Source organism: Microtus pennsylvanicus, chromosome 7 (genome assembly GCF_037038515.1).
Source record: "Microtus pennsylvanicus isolate mMicPen1 chromosome 7, mMicPen1.hap1, whole genome shotgun sequence".
In the NCBI taxonomy this organism is placed as follows: domain Eukaryota; kingdom Metazoa; phylum Chordata; class Mammalia; order Rodentia; family Cricetidae; genus Microtus; species Microtus pennsylvanicus.
Window position 1 is genome coordinate 61572123 of NC_134585.1, and position 19128 is coordinate 61591250.

The window sequence follows — 19128 nt, forward strand, 5'->3', positions numbered from 1 at the left end:
AGATAGTGTGTTCCTAGAGCAGAGTGAAGACAGTGTGTTCTAGGGCAGAGGGAAGACAGTGTGTTCCTATCGCAGAGTTGCAGTATGTGCATGGAGCAGAGTTAAGACAGTGTGTTTCTAGAGCAGAGTGACGACAGTGTGTTCCTAGAGCAGAGTGAAGACAGTGTGTTCCTAAAGCAGAGTGAAGACAGTGTGTTCCTAATGCAGAGTGAAGACATTGTGATCCTAATGCAGAGTGAAGACAGTGTGTTCCTAGAGCAGAGTGAAAACAGTGTGTTCCTAACGCTGAGTGAAGACAGTGTGTCCTAAAACAGAGTTGCGGTGTATGTGCAATGAGCATAGTGTAGACAGTGGGTTGCTAACGCAGAGTGAAGACATTATGTTCCTAACGCAGAGTGAATACAGTGTGTTCCAAACGCAGAGTTGCTGTGTATGTGCATGGAGCAGAATGAAAACAGTGTGTTCCTAGAGAAGAGTGAAAACAATGTGTTCCTAGAGCAGAGTGAAGACAGTGTGTTCCTAACGAAGAGTTGGGGTGTATGTGCATGGAGCAGTGTTAAGACAGTGTGATCCTAATCCAGAGTGAAGACAGTGTGTTCCTAGAGCAGAGTGAAGACAGTGTGTTCTTAACTTAGAGTGAAGACAGTATGTTCCTGGAGCAGGGTGAACACAGAGTTTTCCTAGAGCAGAGTGAAGACAGTGTGTTCCTAGAGCAGAGTGAAAACAGTGTTCCTAATGCTGAGTGAAGACAGTGTGTTCCTAAGGCAGAGTTGTCTTGTATGTGCATGAAGTAGAGTGAAGACAGTGTGATCCTAATGCAGAGTGAAGACAGTGTGTTTCTAGAGCAGGGTGAAGAAAGTATGTACCTAACGCTGAGTGAAGACAGTGTGTCCTAACACAGAGTTGCGGTGTATGTGCAATGAGCAGAGTGTAGACAGTGTGTTGCTAACGCAGAGTGAAGACAGTATGTTCCTAACGCAGAGTGAATACAGTGTGTTCCAAACGCAGAGTTGCTGTGTATGTGCATGGAGCAGAGTGAAAACAGTGTGTTCCTTGAGCAGAGTGAAAACAATGTGTTCCTAGAGCAGAGTGAAGACAGTGTGTTCCTAACGCAGAGTTGGGGTGTATGTGCATGGAGCAGTGTGAAGACAGTGTGATCCTAATCCAGAGTGAAGACAGTGTGTTCCTAGAGCAGAGTGAAAACAGTGTGTTCCTATTACAGAGTGAAGACAGTGTGTTCTTAACTTAGAGTGAAGACAGTATGTTCCTGGAGCAGGGTGAACACAGAGTGTTCCTAGAGCAGAGTGAAGACAGTGTGTTCCTAAGCAGAGTGAAGACAGTGTGTTCCTAGAGCAGAGTGAAGACAGTGTGTTCCTAGAGCAGAGTGAAGACAGTGTGTTCCTAACGCAGAGTGAAGACAGTGTGTTCGTATCGCAGAGTTGCAGTGTATGTGCATGGAGCAGAGTGAAGACAGTTTCTTCCTAGAGCAGAGTGAAGACAGTATGTTCCTAGAGCAGAGTGAAGACGGTGTGTTCCTAAGCAGAGAGAAGACAGTGTGTTCCTAGAGTAGAGTGAAGACAGTGTGTTTCTAATGTAGAGTTGCGATGTATGTGCATGGAGCAGAGTGAAGACAGTGTGATCCTAATGCAGAATGAAGACACTGTGTTCCTAGAGCAGAGTGAAGACAGTGTGTTCCTACAGCAGAGTTGCGGTGTATGTGCATGGAGCATAGTAAAGACAGTGTGTTCCTAACGCAGAGTGAAGACATTGTGTTCCTAATGCAGAGTGAAGACAGTCTGTTCTTAATGTAGAGTGAAAAGAGTGTGTTCCTAGAGCATAGTGAAGACAGTGTGTTCCTACAGCAGAGTAAAAAAAGTGGGTTCCTAGAGCAGAGTGAAGACAGTGTGTTCCTAATGCAGAGTGAAGACATTGTGTTCCTAACTCAGAGTTGCAGTGTATGTGCATGGAGCAAAGTGAAGACAGTGTGTTCCTAGAGCAGAGTTGCGGTGTCGTGCATGGAGCAGAGTGAAAACAGTGTTTTACTAACTTAGAGTGAAGACAGTGTGTTCCTAACGCAAAATGAAGACAGTGATTTCCTAATGCAGAGTGAAGATAGTGTGTTCCTAATGTAGAGTGAAAAGAGTGTGTTCCTAGAGCAGAGTGAAGACTGTGTGTTTCTAATGTAGAGTCAAGACAGTATGTTCCTAGAGCAGAGGGAAGACAGTGTGATCCTAATGCAGAGTGAAGACAGTGTGTTCCTAGAGCAGAGAAAGGCAGTGTGTTCCTAGAGGAGAGTGAAGACAGTGTGTTCCTAGAGCAGACTGAAGACAGTTTGTTCCTATTGCAGAGTGAAGTCAGTGTGTTCCTAGAGCAGAGTGAAGATAGTGTGTTCCTAGAGCAGAGTGAAGACAGTGTGTTCTAGGGCAGAGGGAAGACAGTGTGTTCCTATCGCAGAGTTGCAGTATGTGCATGGAGCAGAGTTAAGACAGTGTGTTTCTAGAGCAGAGTGACGACAGTGTGTTCCTAGAGCAGAGTGAAGACAGTGTGTTCCTAAAGCAGAGTGAAGACAGTGTGTTCCTAATGCAGAGTGAAGACATTGTGATCCTAATGCAGAGTGAAGACAGTGTGTTCCTAGAGCAGAGTGAAAACAGTGTGTTCCTAATGCTGAGTGAATACAGTGTGTTCCTAACCCAGAGTTGTCTTGTATGTGCATGGAGTAGAGTGAAGACAGTGTGATCCTAATGAAGAGTGAAGACAGTGTGTTTCTAGAGCAGAGTGAAGAAAGTATGTTCCTAACGCTGAGTGAAGACAGTGTGTCCTAAAACAGAGTTGCGGTGTATGTGCAATGAGCATAGTGTAGACAGTGGGTTGCTAACGCAGAGTGAAGACATTATGTTCCTAACGCAGAGTGAATACAGTGTGTTCCAAACGCAGAGTTGCTGTGTATGTGCATGGAGCAGAATGAAAACAGTGTGTTCCTAGAGAAGAGTGAAAACAATGTGTTCCTAGAGCAGAGTGAAGACAGTGTGTTCCTAACGAAGAGTTGGGGTGTATGTGCATGGAGCAGTGTTAAGACAGTGTGATCCTAATCCAGAGTGAAGACAGTGTGTTCCTAGAGCAGAGTGAAGACAGTGTGTTCTTAACTTAGAGTGAAGACAGTATGTTCCTGGAGCAGGGTGAACACAGAGTTTTCCTAGAGCAGAGTGAAGACAGTGTGTTCCTAAGCAGAGTGAAAACAGTGTGTTCCTAGAGCAGAGTGAAGACAGAGTGTTCCTAGAGCAGAGTGAAGACAGTGTGTTCCTAACGCAGAGTGAAGACAGTGTGTTCGTATCGCAGAGTTGCAGTGTATCTGCATGGAGCAGAGTGAAGACAGTTTGTTCCTAGAGCAGAGTGAAGACAGTATGTTCCTAGAGCAGAGTGAAGACGGTGTGTTCCTAAGCAGAGAGAAGACAGTGTGCTCCTAGAGAAGGGTGAAGACAGTGTGTTTATAATGTAGAGTTGCGATGTATGTGCATGGAGCAGAGTGAAGACAGTGTGATCTTAATGCAGAAAGAAGACACTGTGTTCCTAGAGCAGAGTGAAGACAGTGTGTTCCTAGAGCAGAGTTGCGGAGTATGTGCATGGAGCATAGTAAAGACAGTGTGTTCCTAACGCAGAGTGAAGACAGTGTGTTCCTAGAGCAGAGTGAAGACAGTGTGTTCCTACAGCAGATTGAAAACAGTGTGTTCCTAACGCAAAGTGAAGACAGTGCGTTCCTAAAGCAGAGTGAAGACATTGTGTTCCTAATGCAGAGTGAAGACAGTGTGTTCCTAATGCAGAGTGAAGACAGTGTGTTCCTAATGCAGAGTGAAGACATTGTGATCCTTATGCAGAGTGAAGACAGTGTGTTCCTAGAGCAGAGTGAAAACAGTGTGTTCCTAACGCAGAGTGAAGACAGTGTGTTCCTAGAGCATAGTGAAGACAGTGTGTTCCTACAGCAGAGTAAAAAAAGTGGGTTCCTAGAGCAGAGTGAAGACAGTGTGTTCCTAATGCCGAGTGAAGACATTGTGTTCCTAACGCAGAGTTGCAGTGTATGTGCATGGAGCAAAGTGAAGACAGTATGTTCCTAGAGCAGAGGGAAGACAGTGTGATCTTAATGCAGAGTGAAGACAGTGTGATCCTAGAGCAGAGAAAGACAGTGTGTTTCTAGAGGAGATTGAAGACAGTGTGTTCCTAGAGCAGACTGAAGACAGTTTGTTCCTATTGCAGAGTGAAGAAGGTGTGTTCCTAATGCAGAGTGAAGACAGTATGTTCCTAGAGCAGAGTGAAGACAGTGTGTTCTAGTGCAGAGGGAAGACAGTGTGTTCCTATCGCAGAGTTGCAGTATGTGCACGGAGCAGAGTTAAGACAGTGTGTTTCTAGAGCAGAGTGACGACAGTGTGTTCCTAGAGCAGAGTGAAGACAGTGTGTTCCTAAAGCAGAGTGAAGACAGTGTGTTCCTAATGCAGAGTGAAGACATTGTGATCCTAATGCAGAGTGAAGACAGTGTGTTCCTAGAGCAGAGTGAAAACAGTGTTCCTAATGCTGAGTGAAGACAGTGTGTTCCTAAGGCAGAGTTGTCTTGTATGTGCATGAAGTAGAGTGAAGACAGTGTGATCCTAATGCAGAGTGAAGACAGTGTGTTTCTAGAGCAGGGTGAAGAAAGTATGTACCTAACGCTGAGTGAAGACAGTGTGTCCTAACACAGAGTTGCGGTGTATGTGCAATGAGCAGAGTGTAGACAGTGTGTTGCTAACGCAGAGTGAAGACAGTATGTTCCTAACGCAGAGTGAATACAGGGTGTTCCAAACGCAGAGTTGCTGTGTATGTGCATGGAGCAGAGTGAAAACAGTGTGTTCCTTGAGCAGAGTGAAAACAATGTATTCCTAGAGCAGAGTGAAGACAGTGTGTTCCTAACGCAGAGTTGGGGTGTATGTGCATGGAGCAGTGTGAAGACAGTGTGATCCTAATCCAGAGTGAAGACAGTGTGTTCCTAGAGCAGAGTGAAAACAGTGTGTTCCTATTACAGAGTGAAGACAGTGTGTTCTTAACTTAGAGTGAAGACAGTATGTTCCTGGAGCAGGGTGAACACAGAGTGTTCCTAGAGCAGAGTGAAGACAGTGTGTTCCTAAGCAGAGTGAAGACAGTGTGTTCCTAGAGCAGAGTGAAGACAGTGTGTTCCTAGAGCAGAGTGAAGACAGTGTGTTCCTAACGCAGAGTGAAGACAGTGTGTTCGTATCGCAGAGTTGCAGTGTATGTGCATGGAGCAGAGTGAAGACAGTTTCTTCCTAGAGCAGAGTGAAGACAGTATGTTCCTAGAGCAGAGTGAAGACGGTGTGTTCCTAAGCAGAGAGAAGACAGTGTGTTCCTAGAGTAGAGTGAAGACAGTGTGTTTCTAATGTAGAGTTGCGATGTATGTGCATGGAGCAGAGTGAAGACAGTGTGTTCTTAACTTAGAGTGAAGACAGTATGTTCCTGGAGCAGGGTGAACAGAGAGTGTTCCTAGAGCAGAGTGAAGACAGTGTGTTCCTAAGCAGAGTGAAGACAGTGTGTTCCTAGAGCAGAGTGAAAACAGTATGTTCCTATTGCAGAGTGAAGACAGTATGTTCCTGGAGCAGAGTGAAGACAGAGTGTTCCTAGAGAAGAGTGAAGACAGTGTGTTCCTAGAGCAGAGTAGCGGTGTATGTGCATGGAGCATAGTAAAGACAGTGTGTTCCTAACGCAGAGTGAAGACAGTGTGTTCCTAGAGCAGAGTGAAGACAGTGTGTTCCTACAGCAGATTGAAAACAGTGTGTTCCTAACGCAAAGTGAAGACAGTGCGTTCCTAAAGCAGAGTGAAGGCATTGTGTTCCTAATGCAGAGTGAAGACATTGCGATCCTAATACTGAGTGAAGACAGTGTGTTCCTAGAGCAGAGTGAAAACAGTGTGTTAGTAACACAAAGTGAAGACAGTGTGTTCCTAATGCAGAGTGAAGACATTGTGTTCTTAATGTTGAGTGAAAAGAGTGTGTTCCTAGAGCAGAGTTAAGACAGTGTGTTCCTAATGCAGAGTTGCGGTGTATGTGCATGGAGCAGAGTGAAGACAGTGTGATCCTAATGCAGAGTGAAGACAGTGTGTTCCTAGAGCAGAGTGAAAACAGTGTGTTCCTAGAGCAGAGTGAAGACAGTGTGTTCCTAGAGCAGAGTGAAGACAGTGTGTTCCTATTGCAGAGTGAAGACAGTGTGTTCCTAATGCAGAGTGAAGACAGTATGTTCCAAGAGCAGAGTGAAGACAGTGTGTTCCTGAGCAGAGTGAAGACAGTGTGTTCCTAGAGCAGAGTGAAGACAGCGTGTTCCTAGAGCAGATTGAAAACAGTGTGTTCCTAGAGCAGAGTGAAGACAGCGTGTTCCTAGAGCAGAGTGAAGACAGTGTGTTGTTAACGCAGAGTGAAGACAGTGTGTCCTAGAGCAGAGTGAAGACAGTCTGTTCCTAGAAGAGAGTGAAAACAGTGTATTCCTAAGGCAGGGTGAAGACAGCGTGATCCTAATGCAGAGTGAAGACAGTGTGTTTCTAATGCAGAGTGAAGACTGTGTGTTCCTAATGCAGAGTTGCGGTGTATGTGCATGGAGCAGAGTTAAGACAGTGTGATCCTAATGCAGAGTGAAGACAGTGTGTTCCTAGAGCAGAGTGAAAACAGTGTGTTCCTAGAGCAGAGTAAAGTCAGTGTGTTCCTAGAGCAGAGTGAAGACAGTATGTTCCTAGAGCAGAGTGAAGACAGTGTGTTCCTAGAGCAGAGTGACGACAGTGTGTTCCTAGAGCAGAGTGAAGACAGCGTGTTCCTAGAGTAGAGTGAAGACAGTGTGTTCCTAAGGCAGAGTGAAGACAGTGTCTTCCTAGAGCAGAGTGAAGACAGTCTGTTCCTAGAAGAGAGTGAAAACAGTGTATTCCTAAGGCAGAGTGAAGACAGCGTGATCCTAATGCAGAGTGAAGACAGTGTGTTCCTAGAAGAAGTGAAGAAAGTATGTTCCTAACGCAGAGTGAAGACAGTGTGTCCTAACGCAGGGTTGCGGTATATGTGCATGGAGCAGAGTGAAGATAGTGTGTTGCTAACTCAGAGTGAAGACAGTGTGTTCCTAATGCAGAGTGAAGACAGTATGTTCCTGGAGCAGAGTGAAAACAGTGTGTTCCTCTTGCAGAGTGAAGACAGTGTGTTCCTAATGCAGAGTGAAGACAGTATGTTCCTGGAGCAGAGTGAAGACAGAGTGTTCCTAGAGCAGAGTGAAGACAGTGTTTTCCTAATGCAGAGTGAAGACAGTATGTTCCTGGAGCAGAGTGAACACAGAGTGTTCTTAGAGCAGAGTGAAGACAGTGTGTTCATAAGCAGAGTGAAGACAGTGTGTTCCTAGAGCAGAGTGAAGACAGTGTGTTCCTAGAGCAGAGTGAAGACAGTGTGTTCCTAGAGCAGAGTGAAGACAGTGTGTTCCTAACGCAGAGTGAAGACAGTGTGTTCGTATATCAGAGTTGCAGTGTATGTGCATGGAGCAGAGTGAAGACAGTTTGTTTTTAGAGCAGAGTGAAGACAGTATGTTCCTAGAGCAGAGTGAAGACAGTGTGTTCCTAAAGCAGAGTGAAGACAGTGTGTTCCTAATGCAGAGTGAAGACAGGGTGTTCCTATTGCAGAGTGAAGACAGTGTGTTCCTAAGCAGAGTGAAGACAGAGTGTTCCTAGAGCAGAGTGAAGACAGTGTCTTCCTAATGCAGAGTGAAGACATTGGGATCCTAATGCAGGGTGAAGACAGTGTGTTCCTAGAGCAGAGTGAAAACAGTGTGTTCCTAACCCAAAGTGAAGACAGTGTGTTCCTAATGCAGAGTGAAGACAGTGTGTTCTTAATGTAGAGTGAAAAGAGTGTGTTCCTAAAGCAGGTGTATGTGCATGGACAGTGTGATCCTAATGCAGAGTGAAGACAGTGTGTTCCTAGAGCAGAGTGAAAACAGTGTGTTCCTAGAGCAGAGTGAAGACAGTGTGTTCCTAGAGCAGAGTGAAGACAGTGTGTTCCTATTGCAGAGTGAAGACAGTGTGTTCCTAGAGCAGAGTGAAAACAGTGTATTCCTAACGAAGAGTGAAGACAGCGTGATCCTAATGCAGAGTGAAGACAGTGTGTTCCTAGAAGAAGTGAAGAAAGTATGTTCCTAACGCAGAGTGAAGACAGTGTGTCCTAACGCAGAGTTGCGGTGTATGTGCATGGAGCAGAGTGAAGACAGTGTGTTGCTAACGCAGAGTGAAGACAGTATGTTACTAACGCAGAGTGAAGACAGTGTTTTCTTAACGCAGAGTTGCTGTGTATGTGCATGGAGCAGAGTGAAGTCAGTGTGTTCCTAGAGCAGAGTGAAGACAATGTGTTCCTATTGCAGAGTGAAGACAGTGTGTTCCTAACGCAGAGTTGCGGTGTATGTGGATGGAGCAGAGTGAAGACAGTGTGATCCTAATCCAAAGTGAAGACAGTGTGTTCCTAGAGCAGAGTGAAAACAGTGTGTTCCTATTGCAGAGTGAAGACAGTATGTTCCTGGAGCAGAGTGAAGACAGAGTGTTCCTAGAGCAGAGTGAAGACAGTGTTTTCCTAATGCAGAGTGAAGACAGTATGTTCCTGGAGCAGAGTGAACACAGAGTGTTCCTAGAGCAGAGTGAAGACAGTGTGTTCATAAGCAGAGTGAAGACAGTGTGTTCCTAGAGCAGAGTGAAGACAGTGTGTTCCTAGAGCAGAGTGAAGACAGTGTGTTCCTAGAGCAGAGTGAAGACAGTGTGTTCCTAACGCAGAGTGAAGACAGTGTGTTCGTATATCAGAGTTGCAGTGTATGTGCATGGAGCAGAGTGAAGACAGTTTGTTTTTAGAGCAGAGTGAAGACAGTATGTTCCTAGAGCAGAGTGAAGACAGTGTGTTCCTAAAGCAGAGTGAAGACAGTGTGTTCCTAATGCAGAGTGAAGACAGGGTGTTCCTATTGCAGAGTGAAGACAGTGTGTTCCTAAGCAGAGTGAAGACAGAGTGTTCCTAGAGCAGAGTGAAGACAGTGTGTTCCTAATGCAGAGTGAAGACATTGCGATCCTAATGCAGGGTGAAGACAGTGTGTTCCTAGAGCAGAGTGAAAACAGTGTGTTCCTAACGCAAAGTGAAGACAGTGTGTTCCTAATACAGAGTGAAGACAGTATGTTCCTGGAGCAGAGTGAACACAGAGTGTTTCTTAGGCAGAGTGAAGACAGTGTGTTCATAAGCAGAGTGAAGACAGTGTGTTCCTAGAGCAGAGTGAAGACAGTGTGTTCCTAGAGCAGAGTGAAGACAGTGTGTTCCTAACGCAGAGTGAAGACAGTGTGTTCGTATTGCAGAGTTGCAGTGTATGTGCATGGAGCAATGTGAAGACAGTTTGTTCTTAGAGCAGAGTGAAGACAGTATGTTCGTAGAGCAGAGTAAAGACAGTGTGTTCCTAACGCAGAGTGAAGACAGTGTCTTCCTAGAGTAGAGTGAAGACAGTGTGTTTCTAATGTAGAGTTGCGATGTATGTGCATGGAGCAGAGTGAAGACAGTGTGATCCTAATGCAGATTGAAGACAGTGTGTTCCTAGAGCAGAGTTGCGGTGTATGTGCATGGAGCATAGTAAAGACAGTGTGTTCCTAGAGCAGAGTTGCGGTGTATGTGCATGGAGCATAGTAAAGACAGTGTGTTCCTAGAGCAGAGTGAAGACAGTGTGTTCCTAGAGCATAGTGAAGAAAGTGTGTTCCTACAGCAGAGTAAAAAAAGTGGGTTCCTAGAGCAGAGTGAAGACAGTGTGTTCCTAATGCAGAGTGAAGACATTGTGTTCCTAACGCACAGTTGCATTGTATGTGCATGGAGGAAAGTGAAGACAGTGTGTTCCTAGAGCAGAGTTGCGGTGTCGTGCATGGAGCAGAGTGAAAACAGTGTTTTACTAACTCAGAGTGAAGACAGTGTGTTCCTAATGCAAAATGAAGACAGTGTTTTTCTAATGCAGAGTGAAGATAGTGTGTTCCTAATGTAGAGTGAAAAGAGTGTGTTCCTAGAGCAGAGTGAAGACAGTGTGTTTCTAATGTAGAGTCAAGACAGTATGTTCCTAGAGCAGAGGGAAGACAATGTGATCCTAATGCAGAGTCAAGACAGTGTGATCCTAGAGCAGAGAAAGACAGTGTGTTCCTAGAGGAGAGTGAAGACAGTGTGTTCCTAGAGCAGACTGAGACAGTTTGTTCCTATTGCAGAGTGAAGACGGTGTGTTCCTAATGCAGAGTGAAGACAGTATGTTCCTAGAGGAGAGTGAAGACAGTGTGTTCTAGCGCAGAGGGAAGACAGTGTGATCCTATTGCAGAGTTGCAGTATGTGCATGGAGCAGAGTTAAGACAGTGTGTTTCTAGAGCAGAGTGACGACAGTGTGTTCCTAGAGCAGAGTGAAGACAGTGTGTTCTTAAAGCAGAGTGAAGACAGTGTGTTCCTAATGCAGAGTGAAGACATTGTGATCCTAATGCAGAGTGAAGACAGTATGTTCCACGAGCAGAATGAAGACAGTGTGTTCCTAGAGCAGAGTGAAGACAGTGTGTTCCTAGAGCAGAGTGAAGACAGTGTGTTCCTATTGCAGAGTGAAGACAGTGTGTTCCTAATGCAGAGTGAAGACAGTATGTTCCAAGAGCAGAGTGAAGACAGTTTGTTCCTACAGCAGAGTGAAAACAGTGTGTTCCTAGAACAGAGTGAAAACAGTGTGTTCCTATAGCAGCGTGAAGACAGTGTGTTCCTAGAGCAGGGTGAAGACAGTGTGTTCCTAGAGCAGAGTGATGACAGTGTGTTCCTAGAGCAGAGTTAAGACAGTGTGTTCCAAATGCAGATTTGCAGTGTATGTGCATGGAGCAGAGTGAAGACAGTGTGATCCTAATGCAGAGTGAAGACAGTGTGTTCCTAGAGCAGAGTGAAAACAGTGTGTTCCTAGAGCAGAGTGAAGACAGTGTGTTCCTATTGCAGAGTGAAGACAGTGTGTTCCTAATGCAGATTGAAGACAGTATGTTCCAAGAGCAGAGTGAAGACAGTGTGTTCCTGAGCAGAGTGAAGACAGTGTGTTCCTAGATCAGAGTGAAGACAGCGTGTTCCTAGAGCAGAGTGAAGACAGTGTGTTCCTAATGCAGAGTGAAGACAGTGTGTTCCTAGAGCAGAGTGAAGACAGTCTGTTCCTAGAAGAGAGTGAAAACAGTGTATTCCTAAGGCAGGGTGAAGACAGCGTGATCCTAATGAAGAGTGAAGACAGTGTGTTTCTAATGCAGAGTGAAGACTGTGTGTTCCTAAAGCAGAGTTGCGGTGTATGTGCATGAAGCAGAGTGAAGAGAGTGTGATCCTAATGCAGAGTGAAGACAGTGTGTTCCTAGAGCAGAGTGAAAACAGTGTGTTCCTAGAGCAGAGTGAAGTCAGTGTGTTCCTAGAGCAGAGTGAAGACAGTATGTTCATAGAGTAGAGTGAAGACAGTGTGTTCCTAGAGGAGAGTCAAGACAGTGTGTTCCTAGAGCAGACTGAAGACAGTTTGTTCCTATTGCAGAGTGAAGACAGTGTGTTCCTAATGCAGAGTGAAGACAGTATGTTCCTAGAGCAGAGTGAAGACAGTATGTTCATAGAGCAGAGTGAAGACAGTGTGTTCCTAGAGGAGAGTCAAGACAGTGTGTTCCTAGAGCAGACTGAAGACAGTTTGTTCCTATTGCAGAGTGAAGTCAGTGTGTTCCTAGAGCAGAGTGAAGATAGTGTGTTCCTAGAGCAGAGTGAAGACAGTGTGTTCTAGGGCAGAGGGAAGACAGTGTGTTCCTATCGCAGAGTTGCAGTATGTGCATGGAGCAGAGTTAAGACAGTGTGTTTCTAGAGCAGAGTGACGACAGTGTGTTCCTAGAGCAGAGTGAAGACAGTGTGTTCCTAAAGCAGAGTGAAGACAGTGTGTTCCTAATGCAGAGTGAAGACATTGTGATCCTAATGCAGAGTGAAGACAGTGTGTTCCTAGAGCAGAGTGAAAACAGTGTGTTCCTAATGCTGAGTGAATACAGTGTGTTCCTAACCCAGAGTTGTCTTGTATGTGCATGGAGTAGAGTGAAGACAGTGTGATCCTAATGAAGAGTGAAGACAGTGTGTTTCTAGAGCAGAGTGAAGAAAGTATGTTCCTAACGCTGAGTGAAGACAGTGTGTCCTAAAACAGAGTTGCGGTGTATGTGCAATGAGCATAGTGTAGACAGTGGGTTGCTAACGCAGAGTGAAGACATTATGTTCCTAACGCAGAGTGAATACAGTGTGTTCCAAACGCAGAGTTGCTGTGTATGTGCATGGAGCAGAATGAAAACAGTGTGTTCCTAGAGAAGAGTGAAAACAATGTGTTCCTAGAGCAGAGTGAAGACAGTGTGTTCCTAACGAAGAGTTGGGGTGTATGTGCATGGAGCAGTGTGAAGACAGTGTGATCCTAATCCAGAGTGAAGACAGTGTGTTCCTAGAGCAGAGTGAAGACAGTGTGTTCTTAACTTAGAGTGAAGACAGTATGTTCCTGGAGCAGGGTGAACACAGAGTTTTCCTAGAGCAGAGTGAAGACAGTGTGTTCCTAAGCAGAGTGAAAACAGTGTGTTCCTAGAGCAGAGTGAAGACAGTGTGTTCCTAACGCAGAGTGAAGACAGTGTGTTCGTATCGCAGAGTTGCAGTGTATCTGCATGGAGCAGAGTGAAGACAGTTTGTTCCTAGAGCAGAGTGAAGACAGTATGTTCCTAGAGCAGAGTGAAGACGGTGTGTTCCTAAGCAGAGAGAAGACAGTGTGCTCCTAGAGAAGAGTGAAGACAGTGTGTTTATAATGTAGAGTTGCGATGTATGTGCATGGAGCAGAGTGAAGACAGTGTGATCTTAATGCAGAAAGAAGACACTGTGTTCCTAGAGCAGAGTGAAGACAGTGTGTTCCTAGAGCAGAGTTGCGGAGTATGTGCATGGAGCATAGTAAAGACAGTGTGTTCCTAACGCAGAGTGAAGACAGTGTGTTCCTAGAGCAGAGTGAAGACAGTGTGTTCCTACAGCAGATTGAAAACAGTGTGTTCCTAACGCAAAGTGAAGACAGTGCGTTCCTAAAGCAGAGTGAAGACATTGTGTTCCTAATGCAGAGTGAAGACAGTGTGTTCCTAATGCAGAGTGAAGACAGTGTGTTCCTAATGCAGAGTGAAGACATTGTGATCCTTATGCAGATTGAAGACAGTGTGTTCCTAGAGCAGAGTGAAAACAGTGTGTTCCTAACGCAGAGTGAAGACAGTGTGTTCCTAGAGCATAGTGAAGACAGTGTGTTCCTACAGCAGAGTAAAAAAAGTGGGTTCCTAGAGCAGAGTGAAGACAGTGTGTTCCTAATGCCGAGTGAAGACATTGTGTTCCTAACGCAGAGTTGCAGTGTATGTGCATGGAGCAAAGTGAAGACAGTATGTTCCTAGAGCAGAGGGAAGACAGTGTGATCCTAATGCAGAGTGAAGACAGTGTGATCCTAGAGCAGAGAAAGACAGTGTGTTTCTAGAGGAGAGTGAAGACAGTGTGTTCCTAGAGCAGACTGAAGACAGTTTGTTCCTATTGCAGAGTGAAGAAGGTGTGTTCCTAATGCAGAGTGAAGACAGTATGTTCCTAGAGCAGAGTGAAGACAGTGTGTTCTAGTGCAGAGGGAAGACAGTGTGTTCCTATCGCAGAGTTGCAGTATGTGCACGGAGCAGAGTTAAGACAGTGTGTTTCTAGAGCAGAGTGACGACAGTGTGTTCCTAGAGCAGAGTGAAGACAGTGTGTTCCTAAAGCAGAGTGAAGACAGTGTGTTCCTAATGCAGAGTGAAGACATTGTGATCCTAATGCAGAGTGAAGACAGTGTGTTCCTAGAGCAGAGTGAAAACAGTGTTCCTAATGCTGAGTGAAGACAGTGTGTTCCTAAGGCAGAGTTGTCTTGTATGTGCATGAAGTAGAGTGAAGACAGTGTGATCCTAATGCAGAGTGAAGACAGTGTGTTTCTAGAGCAGGGTGAAGAAAGTATGTACCTAACGCTGAGTGAAGACAGTGTGTCCTAACACAGAGTTGCGGTGTATGTGCAATGAGCAGAGTGTAGACAGTGTGTTGCTAACGCAGAGTGAAGACAGTATGTTCCTAACGCAGAGTGAATACAGTGTGTTCCAAACGCAGAGTTGCTGTGTATGTGCATGGAGCAGAGTGAAAACAGTGTGTTCCTTGAGCAGAGTGAAAACAATGTGTTCCTAGAGCAGAGTGACGACAGTGTGTTCCTAACGCAGAGTTGGGGTGTATGTGCATGGAGCAGTGTGAAGACAGTGTGATCCTAATCCAGAGTGAAGACAGTGTGTTCCTAGAGCAGAGTGAAAACAGTGTGTTCCTATTACAGAGTGAAGACAGTGTGTTCTTAACTTAGAGTGAAGACAGTATGTTCCTGGAGCAGGGTGAACACAGAGTGTTCCTAGAGCAGAGTGAAGACAGTGTGTTCCTAAGCAGAGTGAAGACAGTGTGTTCCTAGAGCAGAGTGAAGACAGTGTGTTCCTAGAGCAGAGTGAAGACAGTGTGTTCCTAACGCAGAGTGAAGACAGTGTGTTCGTATCGCAGAGTTGCAGTGTATGTGCATGGAGCAGAGTGAAGACAGTTTCTTCCTAGAGCAGAGTGAAGACAGTATGTTCCTAGAGCAGAGTGAAGACGGTGTGTTCCTAAGCAGAGAGAAGACAGTGTGTTCCTAGAGTAGAGTGAAGACAGTGTGTTTCTAATGTAGAGTTGCGATGTATGTGCATGGAGCAGAGTGAAGACAGTGTGATCCTAATGCAGAATGAAGACACTGTGTTCCTAGAGCAGAGTGAAGACAGTGTGTTCCTACAGCAGAGTTGCGGTGTATGTGCATGGAGCATAGTAAAGACAGTGTGTTCCTAACGCAGAGTGAAGACATTGTGTTCCTAATGCAGAGTGAAGACAGTGTGTTCTTAATGTAGAGTGAAAAGAGTGTGTTCCTAGAGCATAGTGAAGACAGTGTGTTCCTACAGCAGAGTAAAAAAAGTGGGTTCCTAGAGCAGAGTGAAGACAGTGTGTTCCTAATGCAGAGTGAAGACATTGTGTTCCTAACTCAGAGTTGCAGTGTATGTGCATGGAGCAAAGTGAAGACAGTGTGTTCCTAGAGCAGAGTTGCGGTGTCGTGCATGGAGCAGAGTGAAAACAGTGTTTTACTAACTTAGAGTGAAGACAGTGTGTTCCTAACGCAAAATGAAGACAGTGATTTCCTAATGCAGAGTGAAGATAGTGTGTTCCTAATGTAGAGTGAAAAGAGTGTGTTCCTAGAGCAGAGTGAAGACTGTGTGTTTCTAATGTAGAGTCAAGACAGTATGTTCCTAGAGCAGAGGGAAGACAGTGTGATCCTAATGCAGAGTGAAGACAGTGTGTTCCTAGAGCAGAGAAAGGCAGTGTGTTCCTAGAGGAGAGTGAAGACAGTGTGTTCCTTGAGCAGACTGAAGACAGTTTGTTCCTATTGCAGAGTGAAGTCAGTGTGTTCCTAGAGCAGAGTGAAGATAGTGTGTTCCTAGAGCAGAGTGAAGACAGTGTGTTCTAGGGCAGAGGGAAGACAGTGTGTTCCTATCGCAGAGTTGCAGTATGTGCATGGAGCAGAGTTAAGACAGTGTGTTTCTAGAGCAGAGTGACGACAGTGTGTTCCTAGAGCAGAGTGAAGACAGTGTGTTCCTAAAGCAGAGTGAAGACAGTGTGTTCCTAATGCAGAGTGAAGACATTGTGATCCTAATGCAGAGTGAAGACAGTGTGTTCCTAGAGCAGAGTGAAAACAGTGTGTTCCTAATGCTGAGTGAATACAGTGTGTTCCTAACCCAGAGTTGTCTTGTATGTGCATGGAGTAGAGTGAAGACAGTGTGATCCTAATGAAGAGTGAAGACAGTGTGTTTCTAGAGCAGAGTGAAGAAAGTATGTTCCTAACGCTGAGTGAAGACAGTGTGTCCTAAAACAGAGTTGCGGTGTATGTGCAATGAGCATAGTGTAGACAGTGGGTTGCTAACGCAGAGTGAAGACATTATGTTCCTAATGCAGAGTGAATACAGTGTGTTCCAAACGCAGAGTTGCTGTGTATGTGCATGGAGCAGAATGAAAACAGTGTGTTCCTAGAGAAGAGTGAAAACAATGTGTTCCTAGAGCAGAGTGAAGACAGTGTGTTCCTAACGAAGAGTTGGGGTGTATGTGCATGGAGCAGTGTTAAGACAGTGTGATCCTAATCCAGAGTGAAGACAGTGTGTTCCTAGAGCAGAGTGAAGACAGTGTGTTCTTAACTTAGAGTGAAGACAGTATGTTCCTGGAGCAGGGTGAACACAGAGTTTTCCTAGAGCAGAGTGAAGACAGTGTGTTCCTAGAGCAGAGTGAAAACAGTGTTCCTAATGCTGAGTGAAGACAGTGTGTTCCTAAGGCAGAGTTGTCTTGTATGTGCATGAAGTAGAGTGAAGACAGTGTGATCCTAATGCAGAGTGAAGACAGTGTGTTTCTAGAGCAGGGTGAAGAAAGTATGTACCTAACGCTGAGTGAAGACAGTGTGTCCTAACACAGAGTTGCGGTGTATGTGCAATGAGCAGAGTGTAGACAGTGTGTTGCTAACGCAGAGTGAAGACAGTATGTTCCTAACGCAGAGTGAATACAGTGTGTTCCAAACGCAGAGTTGCTGTGTATGTGCATGGAGCAGAGTGAAAACAGTGTGTTCCTTGAGCAGAGTGAAAACAATGTGTTCCTAGAGCAGAGTGAAGACAGTGTGTTCCTAACGCAGAGTTGGGGTGTATGTGCATGGAGCAGTGTGAAGACAGTGTGATCCTAATCCAGAGTGAAGACAGTGTGTTCCTAGAGCAGAGTGAAAACAGTGTGTTCCTATTACAGAGTGAAGACAGTGTGTTCTTAACTTAGAGTGAAGACAGTATGTTCCTGGAGCAGGGTGAACACAGAGTGTTCCTAGAGCAGAGTGAAGACAGTGTGTTCCTAAGCAGAGTGAAGACAGTGTGTTCCTAGAGCAGAGTGAAGACAGTGTGTTCCTAGAGCAGAGTGAAGACAGTGTGTTCCTAACGCAGAGTGAAGACAGTGTGTTCGTATCGCAGAGTTGCAGTGTATGTGCATGGAGCAGAGTGAAGACAGTTTCTTCCTAGAGCAGAGTGAAGACAGTATGTTCCTAGAGCAGAGTGAAGATGGTGTGTTCCTAAGCAGAGAGAAGACAGTGTGTTCCTAGAGTAGAGTGAAGACAGTGTGTTTCTAATGTAGAGTTGCGATGTATGTGCATGGAGCAGAGTGAAGACAGTGTGATCCTAATGCAGAATGAAGACACTGTGTTCCTAGAGCAGAGTGAAGACAGTGTGTTCCTACAGCAGAGTTGCGGTGTATGTGCATGGAGCATAGTAAAGACAGTGTGTTCCTAACGCAGAGTGAAGACATTGTGTTCCTAATGCAGAGTGAAGACAGTCTGTTCTTAATGTAGAGTGAAAAGAGTGTGTTCCTAGAGCATAGTGAAGACAGTGTGTTCCTACAGCAGAGTAAAAAAAGTGGGTTCCTAGAGCAGAGTGAAGACAGTGTGTTCCTAATGCAGAGTGAAGACATTGTGTTCCTAACTCAGAGTTGCAGTGTATGTGCATGGAGCAAAGTGAAGACAGTGTGTTCCTAGAGCAGAGTTGCGGTGTCGTGCATGGAGCAGAGTGAAAACAGTGTTTTACTAACTTAGAGTGAAGACAGTGTGTTCCTAACGCAAAATGAAGACAGTGATTTCCTAATGCAGAGTGAAGATAGTGTGTTCCTAATGTAGAGTGAAAAGAGTGTGTTCCTAGAGCAGAGTGAAGACTGTGTGTTTCTAATGTAGAGTCAAGACAGTATGTTCCTAGAGCAGAGGGAAGACAGTGTGATCCTAATGCAGAGTGAAGACAGTGTGTTCCTAGAGCAGAGAAAGGCAGTGTGTTCCTAGAGGAGAGTGAAGACAGTGTGTTCCTAGAGCAGACTGAAGACAGTTTGTTCCTATTGCAGAGTGAAGTCAGTGTGTTCCTAGAGCAGAGTGAAGATAGTGTGTTCCTAGAGCAGAGTGAAGACAGTGTGTTCTAGGGCAGAGGGAAGACAGTGTGTTCCTACAGCAGAGTAAAAAAAGTGGGTTCCTAGAGCAGAGTGAAGACAGTGTGTTCCTAATGCCGAGTGAAGACATTGTGTTCCTAACGCAGAGTTGCAGTGTATGTGCATGGAGCAAAGTGAAGACAGTATGTTCCTAGAGCAGAGGGAAGACAGTGTGATCCTAATGCAGAGTGAAGACAGTGTGATCCTAGAGCAGAGAAAGACAGTGTGTTTCTAGAGGAGAGTGAAGACAGTGTGTTCCTAGAGCAGACTGAAGACAGTTTGTTCCTATTGCAGAGTGAAGAAGGTGTGTTCCTAATGCAGAGTGAAGACAGTATGTTCCTAGAGCAGAGTGAAGACAGTGTGTTCTAGTGCAGAGGGAAGACAGTGTGTTCCTATCGCAGAGTTGCAGTATGTGCACGGAGCAGAGTTAAGACAGTGTGTTTCTAGAGCAGAGTGACGACAGTGTGTTCCTAGAGCAGAGTGAAGACAGTGTGTTCCTAAAGCAGAGTGAAGACAGTGTGTTCCTAATGCAGAGTGAAGACATTGTGATCCTAATGCAGAGTGAAGACAGTGTGTTCCTAGAGCAGAGTGAAAACAGTGTTCCTAATGCTGAGTGAAGACAGTGTGTTCCTAAGGCAGAGTTGTCTTGTATGTGCATGAAGTAGAGTGAAGACAGTGTGATCCTAATGCAGAGTGAAGACAGTGTGTTTCTAGAGCAGGGTGAAGAAAGTATGTACCTAACGCTGAGTGAAGACAGTGTGTCCTAACACAGAGTTGCGGTGTATGTGCAATGAGCAGAGTGTAGACAGTGTGTTGCTAACGCAGAGTGAAGACAGTATGTTCCTAACGCAGAGTGAATACAGTGTGTTCCAAACGCAGAGTTGCTGTGTATGTGCATGGAGCAGAGTGAAAACAGTGTGTTCCTTGAGCAGAGTGAAAACAATGTGTTCCTAGAGCAGAGTGACGACAGTGTGTTCCTAACGCAGAGTTGGGGTGTATG